Source organism: Ctenopharyngodon idella, chromosome 10 (genome assembly GCF_019924925.1).
Source record: "Ctenopharyngodon idella isolate HZGC_01 chromosome 10, HZGC01, whole genome shotgun sequence".
NCBI classification, from domain to species: Eukaryota; Metazoa; Chordata; class Actinopteri; order Cypriniformes; family Xenocyprididae; genus Ctenopharyngodon; species Ctenopharyngodon idella.
The window spans coordinates 14,062,241-14,083,887 of record NC_067229.1 but is presented as its reverse complement, the minus strand read 5'-3'; the positions used below and the strand labels follow the sequence as shown (position 1 = coordinate 14,083,887).

At 37.9% G+C, this 21,647-nt stretch overlaps 1 protein-coding gene across 1 annotated transcript in view; it reads right to left on the bottom strand.

Moving 5' to 3' along the window:
- Nucleotides 1-21,647, bottom strand: part of elfn2a (extracellular leucine-rich repeat and fibronectin type III domain containing 2a) — a 125,106-nt gene that overhangs the window by 68,869 nt on the left and 34,590 nt on the right. Inside the window, exon 2 of the mRNA XM_051911082.1 lies at nucleotides 3,806-4,031. The gene's annotated coding sequence lies outside the window, so the exon portion shown is untranslated. The remainder of the gene's footprint in view (nucleotides 1-3,805; nucleotides 4,032-21,647) is intronic.

Sequence of the window (21,647 nt, the reverse complement as noted above, 5' to 3'; positions counted from 1 at the left end):
TTTACCCGCTAGACCTTGCTCGGTTCTTTAAGATGCTACCCTGGAGATAGGGGTTCTTAAAATAGTCTACCATGCAAAGGAAAATGGGATGGTGTAGCCTAGCAGTTAGTCTCAGCTTCAAGTGGGACACTGACAGAATATGCATACTACAGACAAAACTGGAATGGACTTATCTGATTTGATTGAATTTCTGCAACTTTCTGGATTAAAGGGGTAGTTCCCCCCAAAACTACGTCAGAACGCCAACTCAGTATTGGCCGGCATTGCCTACGTCAGCATCACACGTATGCGTCGTGGTGCTCACGTGAACAGCATGGGCCAATAATAAGGCGGTGTTCTGGCGTAGAACACAGAAGCGCTGCACTGTCTCTACAACATAAACAGCGCAGGAGAATGACAGGGTACAGAAAAAAATGGTTGAATAAAGTCGTTACTTTTGTTTTTGCGCACAAAAAGTGTTCTCGTCGCATCATAACATTAAGGTTGAACCACTGTAGTCACGTTGACTATTTTAACGATGTCTTTACTACTTTTCAGGACCTTGAATGTGGTAAAAGTTTTTGCGCACAAAAAGTGTTCTTGTTGCATCATAACATTCAGGTTGAACCACTGTAATCACGTTGACTATTTTAACAATGTCTTTACTACTTTTCTGGACCTTGAATGTGGTAATTTCGCTGTTTTCTATGGGGGATAAAAAAACCTCTCGGAAAAACCTCCTATCTTAATTTGTGTTCTGAAGATGACTGAAGGTCTTACAGGTTTTGAACGACGTGAGGGTGAGTACTTAATGACAGAAATTTCATTTTTGGGTGAACTAACCGTTTAAGGGCACACAGGTTTTTTTATCAATCAGCCTTGAAACCAAGTCATGTTTACAACCTACCAGGGGTGTGTATTTAAATGAATTCGTTTGAGATCGATTTAATGCTAGATTTTTTGCTATAAATTACAGACATGGCATCTGTGGACAAATTCTCATTCTTCTCAGTTATTTTGCTTTATTTCCAGATTCAATCATAGGCTTGTTCTTACGTATCAGAGCATGTACGCACATGCGCACTTTTCAAAATCGTTGCTTAAAATCTCTTGACAAACTAAAATATGTAAATGACATTTGTATATATTCGAAATAAAAGATATGCATTGTACTTAATTTCAGCTTGCTTATGTTGCTCAAGATAACGATTTATTAAGTCCACGTCATAAAAACAAGAAACTACGCGAATTTGCGATTTTAGTTGGCTAACGATGCTTTTGGGAAACACGCCCCAGGTTGATACAACTAGTCTTTCTGAGGAAGAACACTGGATTTTGCCAAAGTTCCGCAGGTTTATTGACATCAAATCACATGAAAACAAACCAAATTGAGGTTGGTAGTTTTACATGTTAATCAGACAGTTTCTTGCAGCGTTTCTTGGATAGAATACACTGCAATGTGAACTGACAGGTCACCATTGTGTCTTTGGCATAATTTGGCGCATGACACAATGTGATCGATAACAAAATGACCCTTGCAGAGATGCAAACAACCAACAATCTTTCCGTTTTCTGCCCACTTATTATTCTACTGTCCCTGTAGTAAGTGTACCACAAGTCTCTTTGAATCATAGTCTATGAATAGGATAAAAATCTGATCAGAATGCTTTTCTTTACACGCCTTCTCTCTTGGCCTTAGGGACTGAGTGAATATATTTTCTGCATGTACAAATAAAGTTATTGAATTGTGGACTGATTGACGGCTACCCTACAATGACTGGCCCTTTGGTTCTGAACCTTCAGGATAAGCTACAAACAAAAGAAAACCCCTTGAAACAACTGGAGTTAAAGACAAGCAAGCAAATACATCCTGCCTTCTGGAACCACTGTGAATCAAGAAAAATGTGGAAAAGCACTATAACATACAGCAGATAATGAACTAATTTTGGGTTCTCGCTCATGTGAAATGTTTACCTCCGCCTTACAAGCCATTACTGCCACCACAAGAGTGCAAGTTAATCCCTACATTACATAAAATGTGGATATATGAGGTATATTAGATTTTTGCTCTTGGTTTAACTGAAGTTTCTATTGCCATTCTGCAGGCTGTCATTGGAACAAGAGACAGAATGTTTTTTATTGGACGTTATATTGCTGAAAAAAGTTTAACACATTTTTCTTTATTAAAGGAGAACGGGTTCATCGTAACACTACACGCCAAAGTGTGCCAAACACACTCAACACCAACACGCATACACACTCAAGTACAGTTACGGAGGTCCAACAGAGAATGTCTGCCAGCCAAAGCGGGACAGAGTCGGAACAGAAATCACAGTAGGAACACCAGGGACTGTCTGGCGATTTCTGAGTATGAGTTTCTGTTTGTGTTGAGCATCAGACAAAATGTTATCACCTGACTGTCTGACAAATAGAGAGTTTATGACAAAGATAGAGAGAGATGAGGCAATACAACATACTCGTAGCCAAGGAAATTGCACCTTTGGCTGGGACGATTACATCCTGGCTAAAAATATTTTATGCTGGCACAGCTGTGTGCGTTTATCAGTAGGGCCTGAAATCAGAGGTGGTTCTAGGCCATTTTTAGGTGGGCTTTAGCCCCCCTATCTGTCGTCTCAGCCCCCCTAAACCTATAATCACCTGAATGATTGGGCTAATGCTGCTTCCTCAAGAAAGCTTATCGTTTTCACGTGTTTTTAAGCCTTGTCAGTTTAAACATTCAAGTGATTTTAAACCAGTCACTGGTTTCTAAAATGTTGGTATTGTATAAGGATACGTCAAAAACAACCAAAGCAATAACTTTATTTATTTATTTATTTTTATTTAGGCAAGGCCAGTGAATGATTTGGAAGGGCAAATAAATATCTAATCTAAAAAAATTCTTAGTGTTTATCCCTGAGTCCATATTTTTGTTTTTTATCTAGTTAATAGTGATGCTTGTTAATAATAATGACATGACCATTTTCAATTTTTTTCTGTTAGTCAAACAGTAGCCTATTTGTGTACCGATTTGAAGTGTACTGCAGAAAGACTGGTATCATCATTATATTATTTTTAAAAAAACTGTATTGACTTAGTACCAATTTAAGTACCAGTAGGCTATTTACTATGAATTACTATGTAGTAATATTGTGGTGCCGATTTAAAGAGGCATTTAGGCTATGGTGTCTTGCTACAGATTCTAGATCAAATCCTAGAACCACTCCTGCTTGAAATCGAGAACCAGTTGGGAAAAAAAAAAGATTTTTATAACGTTTTTATAAAGGCGTGACACAATGCAGATTATGTTAATTACCCAAAATAAAATGACCTTCTATACTTAGAAATTACTGATCAAAACGGTTCATATGTACTTAAGCCACTCATAGGTGAAATTTACTATACTTTCATGTCATTTTTTTTATTTATTTATTTATTTATTTTTCTTGAAGTGCAGTCAGTGCAATTTTTTTTAACCAAAATTTTACATAAAGACCAGGGAGAAGATGGAAAACCAGCACTAATCTGCTAAACTCTTCGTATTTGACTGCTGTTCTTTAAAGAAACACTGCCTTTGCATGTGAAATGAGCAACAGTGCTTTATATACAAACAGTTGTTTATAACAGTTTCCAATATCATTAACTTCCACATCATTCAGACTACATGCAAAATGATATGCAGAGCAGCAGGTGCTACACACAGAAACACGAAAATCATGAGATTTAGCAAACTTTTGCACATATTATCATTAGTTCTGGTGTTTAAGAGCAATAGCATCTATTCACTTTAAAGTGTTAAGAAGTTTGTGGTATTTAAAAAAATTCTTACCTTTTCACTCTTATAAATCAGCATTCAAGGTGAATTTTGAACTCCCCCTCTGTGTATAGGATATTTTGGACGGTTCTGGATGCTTCTTTCTTAAGTACGACCCTGCTGCCACTTTTCACATCCAAAGGTCAGTTATGCCACAGTAACAGCTTTGAACACTTAGAACCTCACGACCAACCAGGGAAGTCCCTGCGTTCAAAACACCCAAATCTTCTGTGAATGTCCACTGGGGAAAATTGGGGGAAAAGAAAAAGAAAAGAAAAATTTGATGACAATTCAACAAACAAATTGCATGCAACATTTCAAGTGATGCCATTCTGTTATCAGGCACACACAGACACACTTCATTCTATGGCCTAAAGATTTGTCAACTGCAAAAGGCCGTCAAAACTGTTTTATCTTCAACATATAAGCCGTGATTTTTCCAGAGTACAAAAGCACACACAATCAAGTCTGGCAGCAAACATGAAAAGATTTGAAATTTAGACGGCAGATGAGAATGAGAGATGCTTTCATCTGAATGAATACTTGATCACTAGCAGTAAGATATACAAATGAAAAAAAATGAAAGAGCCAGATTAAATTTTCAGTGGTGAAACCAGTCTATTCATACCAACAAATGGAAGTGCATTTACACTATTCACTATACTGCCTGCCTCTAATAAGCAGAACACTCCAACTGAAAAAATGGACTGTACCATTTTACATTTTAGTGAGACAAAGAAGTTTACCATTTTATTGCAAAAATGTTTACAATGTCATTTCCAGAGAACGTTGTCAAACACGATACATAGTTTGAGGTGTGGTAGGAATATACACTGTTGGACATGGACATGTAAGAAGACAATAAACAAACTAAAGAGTGTGAAATTGTTTTAAGGAAGCATAATAATCTGAGCCAAAAATGACCACAGTTGAAAACCCACCCAACTTTACACATACGCGCTTCACATCACATCTTCTTTCATCGACCCATCCAGACTCTTTCTGAAGACAGAAAGAGAGAAAGATGAAGAGGAAACTATTATTAGATGGAAAGTGAGAGAAAGACAGGGAACAGAAATTGGAGATGATGTATGATGTCATTTGAATAAGGCAGACAGATATGAAAGGAAATCAGAAAGTCAGATAACAGAGAACGAAAGATGTAAAATAAAATGCAAAGAAGTATGTAACAGGATGTGGACGAGCTGTGTTTCTTTATTTTTGTTTTTTAAGAGTGTTATTCCGGAAGTAATTCCCTCTTTGACATTTTAGTTTACCGAATGGATTTATCAGAGCTTTCCACATTGATTTCCACATAGATAGATAGACAGACAGACAGACAGATAGACAGATAGGATGTGTTTGTGTGAGAATAGTGCTATATGGCAGGGGTCAGTTGTAATTATTCAAAAGCAGATGAAAACAAGCAGGGCAGGACGGAAGTGGATGTGAGTGAGCTGGAGCAAAGATGAAAATGATGTTTCGATCCAGTGTGGCTGGCAATCAATGCGAAGCAGAGAGCCATGACCACATGGAGAGGGAGCGATGGATGGGATTTAGGAGGAAACATAAGTCTACGACAGACAGGAAGTGAGTATCTGAATGACAAACAAGATCAAAAAGAGAAAGCACGGACAGTCGGAATGCATGAAAAGATAATGTTTAGAAAATAAGACCCAAGTAGACTTATTACATGGATAAACACCTGTCAATATCTATACACTATAGATATATACCGATCAGGCATAACATTATGACCACTGACAGGTGAAGTGAATAACACTGATTATCTCTTCATCACGGCACCTGTTACATCCACCACCGAAAGCGCCAACAGTGGGCATGTGAGCATCAGAACTGGACAACGGAGCAATGGAAGAAGGTGGCCTGGTCTGATGAATCACGTTTTCTTTTACATCACGTGGTTGGCCGGGTGTGTGTGTGTCGCTTACCTGGGGAACACATGGCACCAGGATGCACTATGGGAAGAAGGCAAACCGGCGGAGGCAGTGTGATGCTTTGGGCAATGTTCTGCTGGGAAACGTTGGGTCCTGCCACCCATGTGGATGTTACTTTGACACGTACCACCTACCTAAGCATTGTTGCAGACCATGACACAACAACGAGTTTGAGGTGTTGACGGCCTCCAAATTTCCCAGATCTCAATCCAATCAAGCATCTATGGGATGTGCTGAACAAACAAGTCCGATCCATGGAGGCCCCACATTGCAACTTACAGGACTTAAAGGACCTGCTGCTAACATCTTGGTGCCAGATACCACAGCACATTTAGTGGAGTCTATGCCTTGACGGATCAGGGCTGTTTTGGCAGCAAAAGTGGGACCAACATAATATTAGGAAGGTGGTTATAATGTGATGCCTGATCGGTGTAGATAGCAAAGCAAAAATGAGATCTCTTTCTAATATCTCAACTGTTTCTCCTAGGCAGCAATAAGATTAAATGCAGAACAAATGGAGTCTAAAGGTGTACTCTGAACCGTGCCCGAGCGCGCTTGACCCCCAAAGCCCGGTTCGTTTGACAAGTGTGATCGCTCCGTTCCGTGCCCGGGCACGGTTTGTTTAGCCGGCCCTGGCCCGCTTGGAAGAGGTGCAATGTGAGCGCTAACCGTGCCCCGAGCACGGAACAGATACTACTTTTGTGTGCACTACTGTCATCGTTACGATGGAAAACATTTTTATTACTACTCTGATAGTACATTTATCAATTCATGTAATTAATTTGAGTGTATTTGGGTTTATAACGGATCTGCTTCTCACCTTATTGATGAACAGGAATTGTATTTTGTGAGTAAAGCTGCAAATTCCTCCATTAACGTCAGCTGCCTTTGTAATAATCCTCTGATACGTGCAAGAGAAAATCGCTGCACAGCATAAATGACAAATCTATTAGGCACTATCTTAGCGAAAGTACATTTCTTCCTGTTTTCTTCCATTCAAAAAGTTGCATCGTATATGACGTAAGCGTGCTCCGGCCTGGAACGTTAAGTGCTATGTGAGTGCAGGCCATATGGGGAGTGGGAAGGGGGGACAATCGCGCTCGGGCTCGGTTCAAGGCAACCGTGACTAGTGTGAGTACACCCTAATGCTTCTTGTTTGTTTCGCCTGAAAATAAGGCCCCTGTAATCTCAAATATTTCTTCAGTAGAGCTTCAGATGAGATCTTAATATCTCAAACTATGCTCAGATTTGTGAGTGTGTTGACTAGCAGAAGGCTTCATATTTACCTCTTCAGTGCTGTCAGTGGCAATCACCCATACTTGTTATTTACCTTCTGTTATTTTGTCGACCTCTCTCACTCTCTTTCTGCACTCCCACTTGTCGCACTTGTCTGTTTATTCTTAATTTCCCAGTCCAGTTCCTCTATCTATCTCAGAACCCCTCGAGGAAAGACCCAAACATCAAGTTAAAATCTCAGAGGGCAAGCTCTTTCCTTTCGATATGACTGTTTATGTCACAACAACCTCTCCATCTTTCTCTCTTTTCGCCTGTGCAGAATCAACCGTACTTTTTTACACAAACTGCTGTGCAGTTAAATACCTGTGTTTCAACAAGTCTAATTATTGTGCAAATACCTTGCAGCAATGTGATAAATTTCAATATTTTTATCTCACGAGGACAATTATCCCACTTAGTTTGATGAAAGAAAGATTATTGAGGGTTCAACAAGATAATTAGATGCATTTTTTTTTTCTCATGTGGACGCTATGAATATCCAAGGCCACAGAGATCTTACATAACTAGAATTCATCATAAAAATAGTGTGTGAGGGATTAGTTTGTACTAGCATAACTTGCAGAATTTATGTTTGAGTGAACTAGACTTTTAAAGCTTTAATACCCCCAAAAGGAAGTCAAAACAGCCTTCCAAGCACAAGTCCATACTTCCAAGTATGTTCAAACGATATTTCAGTAACTACAAAGTTAGACTACAAGTCAGAATTAACTAAATAGGTGGTCGCTAACAGAACTTACTACCTAATGAGTTTGTTACTCGAGGGCTTCCACTAGAATCCGTATCGGCGATGCAACAAAACATAAGTATTATATTATTTGTCATTGTATGTCATTATTTATCACTTTTTGATAGATTTAAACATCCCAAATATATCACAAAACTAAAACTATCTTGAGCTGGTTAGCTAAGCCTAACAGTAGGGGCACCAAATTACAAACTAGGTAGCGCAAGATTGCGCCTCAAAAATTATTGACAGAATTTTTTTCTAAAAAGTCAATCAACACTGCAAGTCATCAAAAAATTTGCTGCTTTAAGATCACGCAAAAGTCATGTAGCGTTGGTAGTGGATTGAACGAATGCAGTAGTCCTGCTATGGCTAACATCTACTTAGAAAAATACTTAGCAATGCTTATGCTTAGCAAAGTTCATAACTGTTATATTTTCAGATCGTACCTGCATACATACTTGAAGGCAAACAACCTTCCTATCTAGCCACTTCTTTTATGTCTCCTACTCACCTGCCTCCACGTCTGACCCCTTTGCGCAAATGTTCAGAAGACCAAGCATTACTTTACCAACAGCTAGTCGTCAAAAACGCCCACGACCCATCAAATCTTGATGCTAGCAAAGTAAGTGCATTTTCTCAATGCCAATGAGATTGTATATGTGCCTAATTACAGTATCGCAGTAATAAGAGCAGGCGGTGTAGCCGGCGATGACTCACAATGAGGTGTTCAGCGGACTATAGCCACAGGAAAGAAGACAGCATCACTCTAAACAAACATGCTGTGATTGAACATCAATCTTTAGAAAATAAATCACCCCCCATTGATGTTTCATCAAAGGACATGAGCAGGCACTACCATCACTTCACCGAGACTTTAGGTGCAAAAACACACGTTGTGTCTTTGAAGATGGGTCATGCCCCACTGAGTTTCACCTTACAGATGAGTTACAAGCAGAGAGGTATGATTTAAAGGTTTGTTTACTCAAAAATGATTTGTGTATCCCGAATTAAAGCTCTAAAGCTCTACTTTTCACTTCTTAGGACGTTTGATTTGAGGAGATTTGATTGAAGCGATTCGTAAACTTGACGTGAAAGGTCTTTGTAGATGCTTTTGAGTTAAGTACATTCATCATATAACAAAATAGCTGTCATTTGACCTTCAGTGTGATGACTTTGAGATGTTTACATGCCGGGTATCATGTAGCCTGCAGCAGCTACTGGTGTCAAGGTGTCTATCTATTCTTTTTCTCACTCTGTTCCTCTAGACTTACTTGATTATCTGTTCTTCACCCAAGAGACATGCATTGTCAAAAGCGTCATTTCCATTACGTGCCCCCTCAGATGCGGCCAGTGGGTTTCATCAGGGCCATAACCACCATAGTCATTGAGGGGGACAAGTCCCCCCCAATAATTAAAAAATTGCCAAATTGTCCCCCCCAATATTTGAAATTCTTGCACTGCTCTGCTGCACTTCATTACAGCACTCTGCTTGTTGTTGGGATGACAAAAAGGTTTAAAAGTTACATTTTTAGTCTGGTCTGCCTTAGCGATCTAAGAACGGTCATCAATGTCAAAATGATTGAGATGGCCAATCAAATTAAAAAGTAGGCAGGGTTTACGTTCTCTTTTTGCTCGTGCACACAGTCTTCACAGCTTCACGGGCGCGTCAAAATTGATTTCTGGACATCGTAATGTTATTTTTTTTCTACAATTGTTATTGTACATATCTGATATAGCATTGTATTAGCAACAGTTTCGTTCACTGTTTTCTTTCATTATGCTTTATTTAAAAAAAAAAAAGGTCCCCCCCCCCAATGTTCAAGACGTGGTTACGGTCTTCATGTGGGCTAGCATGTTTAAGCGTGGGTCGTATCACTCCCTTGCCTGTTGGGATATATAGATGGAGAATAACATGGTATTTGCTTTAGGTGTTTTACTGACTTGTACACCTAGTCAAACATTTTTAGCACAGCTAAGATGGCATATTGTGTGTTCATAGGAAGCCCTGACCATGAAGTGGTGTGGAAAAAAAATCAATAAAAGGTCAACATGAGGACTTGCTCATTGCCATCCTAGATTATCTTTGGTTGTTCTACTGAAGTAAACACCTAGTAAAAAATCTCCGTAAATAGATTAATTCAACATTGAATGAGCAAGACATATGGTTGGAAAAAGAGAGAAACAACATTCATTATTTTAGCAACGTTAATACAAATAATATGTCTGTAGGATTCAGAAGCAGCTTTTCAGGTAACAGACCTCTATGGTATCTGGAATCAAACAGTTTAGTGTATTTTCCGCTCTGACAGGATTTGCACACCCACAACCTTTTACAGCATCTTATACCTCCCACATTTGGCAAAGCTGAAAATACCATTCTCACTTTTGTGGTGCCATATGTCAGTCATAACATGAATTCGAGAGTAAGACGATCACCTGCTGTCTTTGGTTTGCACCCAAACCTTGAACGTGGAAGTGTGAAAGAGTGTTTACTGAGTCCAGGAAAAAAGACAAGCATACATAGTCATTCAGGTAAAACAGACTGGTGCTGAGAAACTGGAAAGGATAAAGAGTAATCTTTTGTTGACAGTGTCTTTAGGAAAAAAGCAAACAGGCATATCCCACAAACAGTTTCTCAGCCACTGGCGATGCATTAATGTGGAACCTACAGTGAGCTGCTGAGAGGAACTGATGACTTGACTGATAAGTTGGTGGAGCTTGCAGACATCTGCTCAGTGAAGTACCACGAGATGCAGTGATTCTATCTAAACTCTTGTGAAAATAAGGGAAAAAGCAGTCCAATGTGACAAACTGACAGCAAAGTTTTCACTTTCTTAGTGTAGTCACAACTTGGGACTTTCAGCTGAGGAACTACATGTTGAAAAGGAGTAGAAAATGGCCTCCAGGCAAGGATGAGTCCTACATGCCAGAGGAAGAAAGACTGATCCCCATGATAAACGTTGCATGTTGGGTTCACAGGGGCAGAGTGGGGATTATAAGAGCTTTGGAGGGCCTGATGACTGTGCGGTTTTCTGGTGTCTGGAAGGGCACGGACAAAGAATAAGTACAAGCACAAAGTGAGCAGCGATTTGCTACTCTGCTATGATTGCATGCCAAGATGTTGTCAATTAACAGCTAATAAACTGCTGTGACAGCTGCTTTGGACATTTATGTTTAAGGACCACACATGAACAAAGTAAGATACACACACGTGTACGGACAGACACACACAACCACAACCTTGTACTGTATACCCTTATGGAAAGAAAATATATTTCCCTATATATGAATGATTAATATATTACATGATTTAACAGTATATTTGAAAATATTCAGAAAAAAATATATTGGGTAAATATGTTACAATATATTGAATAATACATAAGGAATTGCCGCTTTTCATATATTGAAAAATATGTGATAATATATTTACTTATATATCATAATGTATGTAATTTTATATTCAGTAATATACTTCATAATATATAGATTTACACTGTAAACCCTAATGCTCAAAATAATTGGTTAATTGGTTTGAGTAGGACAAAATTAAATTTAACAAATTAGTTCAGTTAAATTAACTGTTATGAGTATTTAGAACTTTCTTTTTCTTTTGAGTTCACAGCACTGACATATTTCAAGTAAACTGAACTGTTTAATTGTTTTGAGTTGTATGAACTCATTTCTTTTAATTTAGACTAACTTAAGTTTAACTGAAACTGGGCTGGGATTTCTATTTCCCAGCATGCTTTGCCCAAGGCACTCGAAAGGGAGAGTAAATGTTAAAATTAAGTGTTATATAATGTTTTTTTGTGCAAAATTAATGGATAAGGGAGATTTAGTAGTGATTAATGTTTTGTTATGCTAATTTAGAAGAGTTTCTGTTAATCTGGGTTTTTGGAGAGTTACCATCATGGTGATAAGTGGCGCATGCGGCTAGAATTGAGCGCAGGTATGTTACATGTTTTAAGTTGTTGTACTCATTCAGTAAGTGCTATACCATGTTATTGTTAACACGTTAGCAAATTATGTTTTGGCATTTTCTGTATTTTCTTATTAGGGTTTACAGTGAAGTAAATAACTCATTTGATTTGGAAGACCTCAAAATAAAAAAGTTAATTAACTAAATATTTTATGTTAATTGCTATCAAAGTGTATGAGTTAGCTAACACAGTACTTCAAGTTAAGAGCAATTAACATGTATGAGTACTACAAACTCAAACATTTGATAGTTCTGCTTAATTAAAATTGGGAACATAATAACTCAAAAAATTTGATGTAACTGATTACCTCACATTTTTTGAGTTAGCCCAACTTATCCGGGTTTACAGTGTATATGTGATCAGATATGGTACTGCATGCATAATATATTGCAGATATATTTACTCAAGCAGTATAAACACATACGTGGTAAAATATATTATGTAACACATTTCTTATAATTATTTACATTTTAAATGTTTCATATTTTTTTAAAGTTAGTTAACAAAAGCACACCTGCATGTACTAAAGTTTCTACCAAAGAGACTATCACTGTGCTATAGCGTGCACAGCCATTACTTTTTAAATAAAGTTATTATAGTCTTAATGGTGTTCAGCCAATCATCAACCTAACCTCAGACTCTACTCTTCAGCACAATGGTAACCCCAAAAAACTCACACATACCAGAAAACCTTTTAAATTTCAAAATAATAATTTTAACATTTACGCTCCTTTAACAGTCAGAAGCAAAGCATGCTGGGAACTAGAAATCTGTTGTAACCACTGATTGTAACTCATTCCATGAATGTGTGTATTTATGTGTGTACAATACATTCACATTTATATGGGAACATGTACAGTATGTGCAATATGTACACAATAAAGGATAAAACTTTATGAATGTAATGCTATTTTTGTCTTCATTTATAAATATTTTATATCTATCAATATATAGCCATACATGGTCAATGCATATATTGCAGTATATTGAAAAATATAAGCGCAAGTTTCCCATATATGGAAATGTATTATGTAATATATTGCATTATATTTTGCAGTATATTTCCATATATTTTTGTTCCGTAAGGGTATCTTTAAGGGGACTCCCATATGTTCTGAATATAAGCTAATTATAATTACTGAAGAGTAACTCTTTAAATATTAAGAAATATTAAGATATTTATCTTCTTCCAAAACCTAGTGAGCGTCCTTCAAATGCAGCATACTCTGAACATGGAACCTCATACTGTAAGTGACTGATCTGAAACTCTCATAAGCAGCAATGTTGTTAGCATGTCGCTAAGCTAACAGCATTAAATACAAACAAACAAAATAAACACAAAGGACACACAAATACTAGCTAATGCAGTACTTTGGATTAAACTGTTTATGAGACACTTTTCCACCATCTTGGATGTTTGTTTGTTTTTTTTTTCCCTTCCAAGAGCTTGTCTAAATGCATTATAGGATTCCCATCTCTGTAAAGGATACATTCTGCCTTAGAGAGGAAGGTATTTTAGAAGGTTGCATAATTTTGCTGCCTAGTTTTTGGCCTTCATTTATGATGCTTTCTAGATAGGCATTCAATAGGCTTTGGAAAAATAGCTATTATTTAGTGTGTTCATTAATCTTTTATGGAGAAATCCCACAAAGAGTTTTTGCTATTCTTGAATTTCATACTAAATCGGATAGCAAAAGCTGTTCAATACCAGACACTCACATTTATTCCCTCCACCTCTCTTTACTTTCATCTACATGACCCCTTTCTCTCCTTCCGCAAGTGCTTTGCTTCTCAAATGATTTCCCATAACGGGTTTTATCACGAGTTTGAAAAACACCAAGTTCATTTGCACTTCCGCAGCCTGAGAAATCACCCTATTCAGATCATTATCTCGATCACTCATCACCCACAATGCTGTGCGGCTCACTTATTTGCATAAAGCAAAGTGCACTCCATTGTTTTCCATTTTGTCACATTATACATTTGCAGACTGATTTGCATGGCTGTTTGTTTGAGGTGATGTTGCTCTCGTTTCTAAAAACCTTGATTTAATAGGGTTCCTCCACCATGAGATGGGTCTCGCATCAATGAATTTAAGACCTTAATCTGGTTATTTACTAGCATTAGCTATCTTATGTAAACAAATAGTGAGGGGTAATTCTGGCATCTGCAAAACTCTCCCAAACGCAATGATCGCTAAGAATGTAATCAATCATTATCTTAATAGAAGGACTCTAGCTGATCTATAATCTGACAGTCATTAAATCGAACAGCCCAATAAAGAATATTCAAACACTCTGTCAGCTTATGTTAGCATTTTACATGCTAATACTGATCTTAGCTTGTACCCCCGTTCAGAATGATACAAATGATTCAGACAATGCAATCTTTTTACTGATTCAGGGTTAATTCTCCATCAGAATATATGCCAGATAAAAGATTACTTTATTATCTTACAGGGATAGTTCACCCAAAAATGAAAATTTATGTCATCACCCTTATGTCATTCCAAACCTGAATGACTTTTATTTTGTGGAACAAAAAGTTAAATGCTGTTTATTCTTAAATATAAAAATGAACCATTTTTTGTCCATACAATAAAAGTAAATTTAAATTTTTGGGTGAGCAATCCCTTTAAATATAAAGTGTTTAATTTAAAATACCAAATAGAATAGGAAAATTAATTATTTCAAGCAAGATTCCCAAACATTCCCCTGCCACTGTTCAGACAAACATAGTCTTGCCTCATAATCCATTGGCTGAACCAATGTTGCTGTCAGGCTGGTTGGGATCCTTTATTTAAAGCATCTTAGATTCACAGTGTTTACACTTAGAGAGAATAAACATTTACAGTTACTGTATCTTTTCATATTAACCTGCGATATGAAAAAGTATTTTAACATTGAAGAAAAATTCAGCTTCAAATTTGAAAGATTATGGGTTACAACCTATGAAATTTGCTTTCCTCCATTCTATGTCCCTCATTGTCAGCATATTTGAAAAACCACATCCTATAAGTGAGGATTATGCATTCGTTCTCTATGTTTATTAACAGCTCCCACCAAATGTCATATCCCTGTATTAGGCTCAGGTTTATTAGCATCAGCCACAAAGCACTACAAAAGCAATATGTTTTCCAAATAAAGAGCTGCAACTAATAAAAGAGTATGATAAAATGAGACCGATAGAGAAAGAGAAAAAAAAAGACAAAGTATGTCCTGGACATTTATGAACAACAAAAGCGTGTTGTACTTAGTCCCATAATGCATCTGTACTACCGTTCGTCCTGCACTCTGCCCATATGTAAAGAATCTTTTACCTTGGCCTTTACCTTGCTCATGAAACACACCTCTACATTTGCCTAAAAGGCATCAAGTTCAGGTGAGGAACTGGTAGACTAACTGGATCAAGCGTTTCGATTAAATTCAAAACAGCATATTACTCTTACGTAAAGCTCGAAAAATCAGTTTTGAATATTTCAGATAAGATCCAATGCAAACTGCATGCACATCAACATGGCCACAGGATTTCTCGTACACCATTCATTTTATTCAAGAGGAAAAAATTTAAGAAAGTAAGGGTTTGGGTGTGCTCAAAGGTTTTGGGTGATCAAAGACTTTGGGTAAAAAGCAAATTGGTGAAAATTATAGGATGGTTTAACCTAGATGGAAGAGATCTGGGTTGGCAAATAAAAAGTTAGATTCAGACCTTTCAAGTGGCGATCTACGGTCATCCTTGAGTTAACACAATAAACCTCAGGTTTCTTCAAAAGGACAGTCCCCTGCCACGCTGTGGCCTTCAATGGCAAAATCACATGCTGCAAGTTTCTGAAAGAAATTCTTCTGGCCTTGCTTGTGTGGTGATGAATAAAGATTATATTCCTTTAGACGGAAATGTCATACTACATGTGCCCTTTCGTCACTCACAACAACTTAAAACTATAATTCTGGATACAGTCTGGATAGTCCATGAAATTCTAAAGGTTTAGAAATGACTTCAATGCCAGAACCTATAAATACTGTAAGAGAGAAAAAGAAGACTTGTTTCCAGTGCAGTTACAATAAGATTCACAATTGTTTGTTCCAAAGAAGAACCCAGACGGTTCCCGGAAAATTGTAATCAGCATAAAAAGTATAAAAGGAAGATGGAATAATCCTGAAGGCTCTTGAAATGAACTCATGTCTGAGACTGAAGTTGGGAGGGGGAATAAGGACTCTCTTCTTCAATTGTACTAAGCACATGTGTACAACTCTGCTAAGGGAAAAGGGACCAGGCAGTTGGACATGGACCCGCTGATCTGTAGGAATGTGTGATTTAAGGCTTCCAGTTAAAGTCAGCTCCACCCTCAAGCCTTGATGATATTCTGGTCCCTAAATATAGCTCGTGTCCCAGCTTCAGTGTTAGTCTAAGGCAGGGGTATGCAATCCTGCTCTTGGATGGCCACTGTCCTGCAGAGTTCAGCTCCATCCCTAATGAATCACATCTGAAACACCTAATAAATTGCTGCGTCTGAATTCGAATACTTTTCTACTATACAGTATGCGAAAAACAGTGCACCAAATGAGGCCAGAATGCATGTTATTTGAAAGACAGTAGGTAAATTACCCAGATGACCTACTACTTCCAACAAAATTCTTTCGATGGACACTTCTGTCAGGACCACTATCGTCAAATATGATTGATAATGCATAGAGTTTGTATTGGCGTTATGATTCTGTTCTGGGCAAGAACTCCCTGCGCATCCATGCAGCCTAGCATGGATAAGAGCAGGGAGAGCAGCAATAACCCCCCTTAGGGTAAACAGAACAGAACCAACATATGCAGATATAATTAAAGTCAATAATTTAACATGTTTAACATAGATATATTTCAAGAATTAGTTTGATTCAGGGGAATCATAAGGCCAATCCTGACTGAATAGAGGAGGAGCTGGGGATGGAGGAGGGTAATTAGCTCCTGAGAAATGCAATAGCTGCTGATAATACTGAGAAGCTTATATATGGATGCTGTGATAGCCGTCGTATTCCTATAGGTAGACGGGAGTCACCTGGGAGTCAGCTGATGCGAGCTTGACTGACGTGACCTGCCAGAACTGACGCTAACGCTTGATTTTACTTACCCATGAGGCCACAGGAGAGGAATTTTGAATGGCAATGCAATTGACTCCTATAAAATGGTGGTTGTAGTACATTTTACCGAATTTAATTCATACTACCCATATTCATAATATATACATCACGTATACATCATATATAGATCAACTAAATTCATATTCAAATGTAGTACCTACTCAGACAGTATGCAACTTTGAATGCACTGAAGGTCTTCAGACTAGAAACTTCTAGACAGGTGTGTTGAAGCTAGTTGGAGCTGAACTATGCATGATGATGGCACTCCATGAGCAGGATTGGACACCCCTGATCAAAGGGAATTATTCACCCATTCTCATCATCAACCAGTACACCTCTCCTCAAACAGCTGCAAATTTGAGGTATTATTCATGCATGTAGTTTCTCACCAAACACCAACCCTATATGAGCAATGGTAAGCATGATGCTTGCCTTGGTTGCCATTCTCTTTGGTGATTCTCCCAGTCCCCTGAAATTTGGCTTCCTGTCAGTGGACAGTATCTGTGTTCAAGGCAAAGCAAGTGAAAGCAAGACAGTTGTCTTTGTGTCTATCTGAGTCTATCTAATAGAAGGATGTGTGTTTCCTACTATAATAGAACAACACCCACTATTAGATCTGCTGTGAGACTGTTCGTGTGTGTTTACGAATAAGGAGACAGACAGCAGAAAGGAGTCTGAAACAATACTCTGTACACTGTCAAAAATACTCAAGCCTTTCGATGATGTTCTCCAAACAAAAGACTTCCTGGCACTAGTCGCTTCATGAGGAACTGGGGTTCTCTCTGGCAGTCTGCAAACATAAAATCACACTCAGGTACAACACAAAGAAAAGAAAAAAAAGGCCCAACCCAGCTGAAAGATCAGTGTAGATTGGCATGACTTTCCGTTGAGGGTCTAGCTAGTTCTGTCAAAGGTTGTCGAACATCAATATCATATACTACATTTGCTGAATTTTATTTTAGCAGAGAGATATCTAGGGCCTCTAAACTCTCCAAGACTAATGCATATTTTTAAGAATTTTATGTTAAAGGCCCAACAGATATCTGTAGTTGTTTAAAAATTCCTGTTGAACTTCCGACCACCATCAGTGCACCTTAGTTCTGCACTTCCCGTCAAGGTCTTCAGGCTAATCACGGCAGAGTTCGGAGGCTTTGTGGAATGAAAAACTGCTGTTGTCAATTTGGATAATTTAGCTTGCATGGAGTGTGCATGTTTCCTGCTTTCAAACAACTCTCTGTGACAACACACACATTTTCTGCACCATTTCAGCAGAGATGCCAGTTAGTCAGTGATGGGAAACAGAATAACAAAATCCCATTTGTTAGCAACACACAACACCCAACTAACAAGGGAAGCTTCTTTTCAGTTCAGTGCCCTCAAAACTAACTTGGACTAAAACTCTCCTAAAACAAAACTTTGAGAGTATTAAATTATGTCTAGCCCAAAAGGTTATAAGTTGAAAATAACCAACTCATAGGATCATTAACATGGGAAATTAGCTGCTCAGTAGATCATGCTGTTCTTGTTTTAATGGTCCAATGGAGAACATTTACACAAGATAAAGTCCTATCGCTGACCTGCTAATCTCTCTGTTGATGTGCTCTGCCAGTCAGCAGGGTTATATTCTTAAACAATATTATATATTCCCAACACGCTAATTGTTAGGCTTATTACAGTTATCTTCCTAAAGATGAGGGGAGGGTGAAAGAAAAAGGGCAGAATCAGAGCAAAGAGAGAGATAATTGATGTTTCCAAGAGAGACTGAAAAATGTAGAGAGGTCTTGACCCTCCAGTCCCTCAGGAAAAGATGGTTTTGGCTATGTTCAGAATAGCATGCTAATGTGCTAATATTACTAATTCTGCAGTATATAGATTGTATACTGTGAACATTATACAAATAGTATGCAGTATACAGCATATACTTTCCAGTAGTAAACTAGTATTAGATTCTGAGCGTAGGCATTGTTCTGGTTCATTTATTAAACAATTAGACTAATTTTGAAGGCTGATAATGAGGTTTGCCATTAATATTAAACAGTATGCTACTTCATTACATACGAATATATTATTTAATGGGTAAAATTAATACTCTGTGGGAAAGTTCATAGTTTATGGCTACCTTCAGACAACTTTCCATACAGAGTGCAGAGGCCTTTTGTGACCAGTTAATTAAATTCTACCGAGTCCCAAGACAGAGGCCTCTCATTATTTGGGGTCAAAGGTCAGATGATCTAACTTGGCAAGTTATTATTGTTATCTAGCCTCTCAGGAGAGACTATTATCCAGACCTGCTCTTTGCTCTTTGACAAAGTCCCAATGTACAAATACTCTGAGTTGCCCAAGCCTCAGGAATATGGTCTAAACCTAATATAAGGGGATAATCATTCGAAAACTCATAAAAATGAAAAATAAACATCATATTACATATGTTTTTGTTCTACATGTAATTTCAAGAGAAATCATTGGCAAGTGGACATCAAATGCCTCGGCTAATTGTGTTTTGCAAATCTTGCAAAAGCAGTTAAAAGAACAAAATAAAAAGATACACTACTAATGTCACTGGATGACAACCAACCAGAACAGGGCATGTCACCATGGAGACATAAAAGAAAAAGTGAGCCCCAAATAGCCACACACACATTTCACATAAGTATCTTCTCAGCACTCTCTTTGCTAGAGGTCGATTCTCTGACTGTTTATCTCGCTGATAGGCCTTATTAATCTTTCCGGAATTTATCTGGCACACACTTATAGCAGTCCACACACACCTAAACACAAAGTCCGCAAAGCATGCCAACATGGACAAGATTTAGAGCAACAAAGATGCTTTCTGTATGGCGTGGGTGTGCTGTGTATATTGTGTGTCATTCCATCTAATGCCAGAGTCATTCGAGGAATTCCTGTAGGAAAGGCCGCAACAGGAAACAGATCTGAACTGTTCATGCCAGCAGCTCCTAAAAGTACCTCATTTGATATAGAGTTATAGAGATTCCCTGACACTATATAAAGACAGTTTGTTTTTGTGTGTGCGTCAGTGTGCTCATGTTGGCTCACGCAGTTCTGCATATCTGACTCATTTGGTCAGACTGGCAGCTAATCTGTTTAAGCATTCTGAGCTCATCTGTTTTGACCATGGTAAACAGATAAATATTTAACTGGCTTGTTCGCTAACATGGGCCAGACTTGATAGGTAGCCATATGAATATATATATATATAGTTCTGGGTCTCATTAAATCTGGCACTTGACTCTTCCTATTTTCCTTTGCTTTTGTTTTTTCCTTCCTTACTTAATCCTTCCCATACTTTTCCTTTCTGTTTCCCTCCAGTACTTGATACTTTGTAGTCAATTTATTCTTCCATTCCTGCCATTTTGATTTTGTTGTTTTTTGTTATTCCCTTCTCTCTATTCTTTCCTGCTTCTTTCTTTGTTGATTCTTCTCCCCACCCCCTTTCAAGAAGAGGGCGAGGCTTCAAGAGCTCATGCTCTGGCATACTGAAAACAACAAAACAGGACAATCTCACGCACTGAAAATGTCAGAATCTGTCAGTAGCAGTGTTCAGTTTGAACTGGAGCCGACAATGATGCCTACAGAGCCAGAGAATATTCATTTTATTTCCTCCCTGTGTTTTTCTGCCTTTCCTTTCACACTTCCTTCTTTTTTTTCCCTTGACCTCCCTGCTTGTCCATACCTCCGTAGCTTGTTCCTTCTCTTCTATACACATTTCTCTCCTAAACTAAATACCATATTGCTAATTTACCATTCCTTCCCTACCATCCTGTCTATGTACCTTGTTCCTTCCCTCCTTTCATTTCCTTATTAATTCTTCCTTTTTCCCTTCCATTCCTTGGCTTTCCCTTCCCCCTCTTCCTTCCTTCATTTTGATTCATCCATGTTTTTTTCCTGCCTTTCTCTCTTTTCTTTTTCCCCCTTTCCCTTCCTTTTCTTTTCTTCAAACACTTTCTTCATCTAATAGGTCTAGAATGTCTCCTGGTTGTCCTCTGTAATCAGTGCATATTTAATGAGCAATTTTGCATATTTAAGAGCCCCAAATAATTATGTCATGCATATTACATGAGTAGCTTTCTCATAAGGTGATAAGATCAAGAAGAGATAATATTACAAAAACAAAACAATTAATAAACAGTCATAAAAAGGAAGCGTTACATTCACCCTGTAGGAGGTTTTTTTTTTCCCCTTTTTTTTTTAAAAAATCTATGAATAGCAAAAAGGAAAACATGGTTGCAGTACTCAATGGTCTTCATTTTGCCTAATTTAAAATATTTCCCTGAAGTTGTAAGTTTATTTTAATTTTCTGCTATTTTTTAGCTTCTTAAACCTAGACTAAAAAGAAATTTTGAATTGCAATGACTAAAAGCTCAATGCGCTCATCACATTGTCTCTCTCAAGTGGACCCAGCAAGATACACCTGGATATGAAGTAGGGGTGTGCCGATATACTGGTATTGACGATAACCGTGATATTTAAAAAAGAAAATATCATTATCGTGTTAATTAGGGGTGCCACAATATACCGGTATTGGCGATAACCGTATTATTGCAAATGAATAGTACAAATTATCCAGCGCCAGTATCCGGTTGACATCCCAACATACAGTAGGTGTCGGTATTGCATCTCAACGCTGGTTGCCATCTGTCATCAAACACAAGCAGCAACAGTGCACAGCTGCTACTGTCGCGTAAAAGCATGTCACCGGATATGACAGACGAGATGAGACCCACACCCCCGGAAAGTTTGCTCGCC